Raw genomic sequence first — 6,000 nt, 5'->3', positions numbered from 1 at the left:
ATGACCATGACTAGACGTGATGGGGCACGACCCTATGCCAGTATTACTCTGGGAGTCCTTGTACTTCAGAGGTTATCTGGGAGCCTTTGTGCTTCAGGATTGGCGGTGGGAAGGCTACTCAGTCTAGGGATTTGGTGATAGTCATGACATGGTATGACCTTGGATTAAGATATCAGGTTTGATATCAATAGGTTCGATATCGTCTGGTGTGCCAGAGATATAGTTTGAGTGTTCTGCTATGTGAACCAGTCTTGGAAGGATTTTCTCGATGAGTGTGTACTCTGAGTAGATAGATTTTAACCTTTAAGTTACTACTAGACGTGCGGATCTAGTAGGTGGATGGATTCTACCAGCGATGGCTATGGGTTGTCATCAGGGTTGTGGTTAGAATTTCCCTGTGATAGGAATCATCCAAGAACTTGGATGGGATGCTGTTTTAAGACTTTGACTCGAATACGAGGACTACTCCTTGATGATTGGTTTCATCAGTAATGGGGTTGTATCAGACGCTAAGGATTGTATATGACTATTTAAGATGTGAGGGAAGCATGGCCTATGACCGTGGAACCTTGGTGGTTGTCCAGGTGGGTTATTGAGGTAAGATACCTTAGTCTTGAACTGTTGCACAATCTTAACAAGGGATATGATCAGGAGAGTGTTCGAAAATTGTGGAAATCTTTGGGATTCTTTAGTTATTCTTCTTGGACTTGACGAGCCGTGGAGTTCATTCTGAATGAACGGGGTAAGGATAGTGAGTCCAGTGGTTGCACTAAGTACTATCTGATATTTTCAGAGGTTGAGCATAAGATTTTTCCATGGGATGGAAATGGGCTTAGCTTATTTTGATGTTTGACTTGGGTGAACAAGACAACGATTAGTAGTGCTAAGGTGGCACGGGATCTGTGCTAGTGACTACTAGTGGTTATTGGCTAACTCTGTCAGAGTTAGGATGGTTAAGTTCAGAATGCGAAGCAGGGGTTAATAGTGCTGAAAAGGCGCAGGACTTGTGCCAAGTAAACTACTTAGGTACTGTGATCTGACACCGTTTGGAAATGATTATTTGTGGCAGCTGAGTCACGGTTATTGACCGAGCCATGTAGGGTGAATGATCAGTGGTGGTTTGATCTGATAAGTGCGAGCTTAAGTAGATCGACAAATTCGATTGGTTGAGCCAATCATGGTTGATCAGGATGTAGCAATTAAGAAATACATGGAAAAGTATTTTGTCGAGTAATGCCTATGGGATGAATACTGAATACCATCTCAGAGAAAATCGGAGACTTGAGTTATTTAGTCTCAATGATCGCCAAAGATGAATCTTCTGGGATTGTTGTAATCGAGAACGATTGCAAGTTGACTTGTATAATCAAGTTAGGTGCTAACTTGACAGTGGAGACAAGCAAGTGAGTTGGTAGTTTCCAATATAGTGCCTTCTTGTTAAGAAGGAAGCTGATATTAATCCAATCAATTGCTTAGTGATAGCAATAGGTCAGGAAAGGATCATGTAGTTGTTTCATGTGAGAGTTTTCCATTGAACAACAATAGTGAAGATTGTTGACCGGACATTTCGGTTAAGTGAGGGCATCTATGTGCACCGTTGTGGTTGGATCCGACGAGTAGTTGGGAATGCTAATGGACATTAGCAAGGAGACATCAGTTTTCTGATCTGTGTGACATTAGCTAGGATCTGATCCTCGAGATCCAGTAGGTTGTGTCACTAATCTTCCAGCGAGTGATGTGCGATATGTGACTGAGATAGTCAAGGATCGACTCAATAGACAACGAGGTTTACCTTTGGGGTCGAAGATTTTGCAAGATCGTGATGGATCGAGTTATTTCTTTCGAGTCAGTGAGTCACATCTATGCAGACTGTTTGTCAAGGATATTGCGTGGCAAGTTACTTCGAGCACAAGTATTTCCCAGGATTGACTAGGGAATCAACGAGTTAGATCGTTCAGTGCTGAGACTGATGCGTTCGACAAGGGAACGATTTGACTATTGAGAATCCGTTGGGATTTAGTTCCAGGATTAGTATGTTCAACCTTGGGAGGTTGGTATGAGCTGATGGTATTATCAGAGACTCCGAGTTGAGTTATACCAGGTGCAATGACTGTCGAGTTTCGAGACGGAGTAGGAAGCGTTTCCATATGTCTGTGCACTGTGGAATGTCCCAGTCGAGCATATTGGTGGGAGCTTGCCTTAGTCTTGATGAGCGTACAGTGATTGCGAGTATGTATAACTATTAGGAGGACGTCCATCGATCAAAAATTCATTAGGTGAATAACCTATGATCGAGATGATGTAGATCATTAGAGGCGTGATGACTTCCATTGCAATGTATGTGTGATTTCGCAGGCCAATGGCTAAGAGATGACGTAGCGTCATAAATTGCAAGTGATGATAGTTATCATTAGGGCACAGTGTTGAGGTTATACTAAGAAACGTGGACAACAGAATGTACTAGACATAATGGTTTAAGTTCCCAGTATTTCTTGGGAAGCCTGTTGTGCTTCAGGGAGAGTGGGGAGGGTAACCAGTCTAGGGAACATTGCGAACAGTTACGTTGAAGTATAGACTTGAGTCCACTGGATTATCTTAAGCGAGATTCATGTTAGAATGTGTCAGCACAGTGTTGGGAAAAGTGTTTCCTAACTAGAGGTGTTGAGCACCGAGAAATTTTGGAACCATTAGGTGGTTAGTTTTGATTAGTGATTCGACGAATGCAGTAAAACCAGTCAGGTTATGACTTGGTCTTCGTCAGTATAAGATTTTCTTGAGACGATAATCTTGATCAAGCGGGTATTGTATCTTTCGTGACCAGAGAGATCGGGGTCAGTTTGGAAGACGTATCAATGTTGTGATATGCAAGTGCTAGAGGAGTTCGATTGTCGACCAGTAGCGCAGTAATTTTCAGCTGGGAAAATGTTTATGCGGTTCAGCAGTAATGAAGCTTGCAGAGAATTCGACGGGAGTCTAAGCGTGTCGGAGGATATTTCGACCAGACACTCGAGCAAGGGTTTCTTGTACGTTCTCGAGGTTTTACACTAGATTTCGAGGACGAAATCTTTTAAGGGGGAGAGAATGTAGTAACCCGTATCCAGAATTGACAATTAATGAGTAATTAATCGTGTAATCATGTTTAGATTAAGTAAAACATGATTAAGGAAATTCCAAATGGGTTAACGGAGTCCAGAAATGGATTTAGGACACTCGAAAATAGCTGGGAAGGTCCCGAGGATCCGGAGGGTTCGGAAGCTCCGAACCAAGTCAGGAGGCTCCGAACTGGATCGGAGGATCCGAACTCAAGATCGGAGGCTCCGAAGTGGATCGGAAGCTCCGTCGGTGAGATCGGACGTTCCGATCGGGACCAGGGCACGTGTCATCGCTAACATCAGCAAAGTGACATCATGGCTGACGTAATATTGGGCGATCGGATGCTCCAAAGATGGGATCGGAGGATCCGATCGTGTTCGGACGTTCCGAACCGGGTTCGGAGGCTCCGAACTCCGTATATAAATAGGGGGCCGAGATTTCATTTTCAAATGCACCTTTCCCTCTCTTCTCTCTGATTCCTAAGCCTTCTAACTCAGATCTAGGGAGTTCTAGGCATCCTATTGGGAATCCGGAAGTGGCATAGCGATCCAGGCGTCGAGGCGGAGCTGTGGCCTAGTTTTGAGGCAATTGTCATCAGCGGGCTGACGACGGACGCAGGTATAACTATAGTCTCCTTAAATTATTTAGGAGTATGCAATAGCTTAGTTAAGGCTTTTAGAGCTTAATTATTGATACATGGGTATTTGCATTGTAGAGCGGATATAGGCTTGGAACCTAGAGTGGGACTGCTAGGACTGCCTTTAGTAAGGTACGCAAGTACAGACTGAGATTTCCAGCGGGTTTTGCATGCTTATATGTTGCATTTGTGTGTCATATTATTATGCAGCATGTGCATATCATATTGTGCGTGTCGATCTTGTGAGATGAGCCATGTAGGGCCGCTCAGCCCTATCTCGACGGTTGATGTCTAGTGCCCAGTGACTGACGGGTCATGGGTAGTTAGCATCTGGGGACACAGTCCACGCCTTGTAGGAATGAGCAGTGTACGCAGGGTTTGCTCCCCGGGTTGTACCATTCATGTCCTAGGCTCCATTACTGAGTAGTTATATACAGTTATCCCAGATATAGATACCCTATCATTTGCATGCATCATATTTGTATGTTTTACCCAGTGCTTTCGTATTGAGCTTAGAGCTCACGTCCAGTATTTTCTGTGTATCTGGGCACCCCATTCGACGGGACAGGTGTAGGTGCAGGATTGAGCACCAGAAGCTTGGAGTAGCCAGTGACCAGTGAAGACAACAGGATTAGCTGTAGGTTTTGCCTTTAGGCTATTTATTCGATTTGGTTGTATAAATCGAATTTATTTAACCGGTTGTATTCTGCCGGTCTGTTTTTATTTAAGTCTTCTGCAGTGATTTATTTAATGCATGTTTAATTATGCTCTTAACTCTGATTAGGTAGCGGATCCGGGTAGGGTCGCTACACTCACTAATGTCATCTAACCTTGTTTGCTCTGCTCCAACCTCAGTTTCTTCAATTGTTGGATTCACAATTCTAACTTCCTTTCCACTTTTCAAAGTAATGGCCTTGCAATGATCTATTGGTTTCACCTCAGTGTTGCTAGGAAAAGCCTCTCTCGGTTGATGATTCAACGCATTTGCAAGCTGAACAATTTGAATCTCAAGATTTTTCATAGATGCTAATCATATGTAGATATCTCAGTGGTGACTAGCCTACTGTCACACTTCTCAAATATTTTTGATGATTCAGAAACAAAAGTAGTCACTAAATCCTCTAAAGATGGTCTACTTTCACCCCTTTGATTGTTGAACTGTAACGCCCTGTTTTTATCTTAAATGAGTTTATTTGAGTTAATCAGAGATTTCAGAGTTCTCGAGCTGGTTTGATTTTGATCAGGGTCCTTTTTGCAAATTTTGGAATTTCAGGGACTAAAACGCAAATATTGATTTTTATATATTATCTACACATTTGTTTGACTTGGAAATCATTTCATCCTTTCCCTAAATCGAGCTCCTCCATTGAAGACGCCTTCAAGCTTTTCCAAGCTTCCAGATTTCCTCCCAAGCTCGATCCGGCCGTTAGAAATTATTTCTGAAGGCAGATTAGTGATCACTGCAGTGAGAGCTCCGTTATACCGTAAGTATTTCTCCGATCAGATATGTTTTGTTTTTTGGAGGTTGTTAGAATCGATCTAGATTCTAGTATGTTGTTCTTGGCGGGTTTCTGATCGTTTATTATCTGTCGGTTTTGAATTAGAGCGACGTTCGGAATTGTTATGATTTTTGGAAGCTATTTTCGAAAATCATGATTTTGAGATTTGTTGGGTTTGTATTGTTGTTGTTGTTTTAGCATTGAATTGAGTTGATATCGCTATTGAACTGCTGTCTGTGTTGTCGGTTTGTTCAGTTTATAGTCGTTAGGCCGTCAGTTTGAGTTTTGGGGATTTCGAACCGTGATTGAGTTGTTCAACTTGGCTTGTAAGTCGATCATGGTAATTGATCTTTGATTTGTATCTGAACAGATTCGTTTGGAGTTTGTCAAGCCCGTGTTAGCAGCATTGTTCGTCAAGAGTTGGACGAAGATCGGTAAAGAGATTTCCTTGAACCGTTGTTTGTTGTTTAGGTTGTATAGTTGTTGATACAATCTTTTGTTGTAGCTTGTCCGGAGTTGGATCTACGACATTGGAAGGTAAAAGCAGTCATCGATAGCGGGATAGCATACTCGGGACAGTTGGTTCTCGAGTTTCCCTTAAAAGCACATACTTGCATCTACACTCGTTCTAGCATAAGGAACTTGTGTTCTGTTGTTTTGATTGAGCTTTTGTTATATGGCTATGTTTTATGTTTCTGTTATGCATTCATCTTGAGCCAATCTTGTTTTCAGCGGGCAGAACCGCCCTTTTTGTTTAGACGTTTGGGAACT

This window comes from Henckelia pumila, chromosome 3 (genome assembly GCF_033568475.1).
Source record: "Henckelia pumila isolate YLH828 chromosome 3, ASM3356847v2, whole genome shotgun sequence".
NCBI lineage: Eukaryota > Viridiplantae > Streptophyta > Magnoliopsida > Lamiales > Gesneriaceae > Henckelia > Henckelia pumila.
This window is presented reverse-complemented; position numbering follows the sequence as displayed.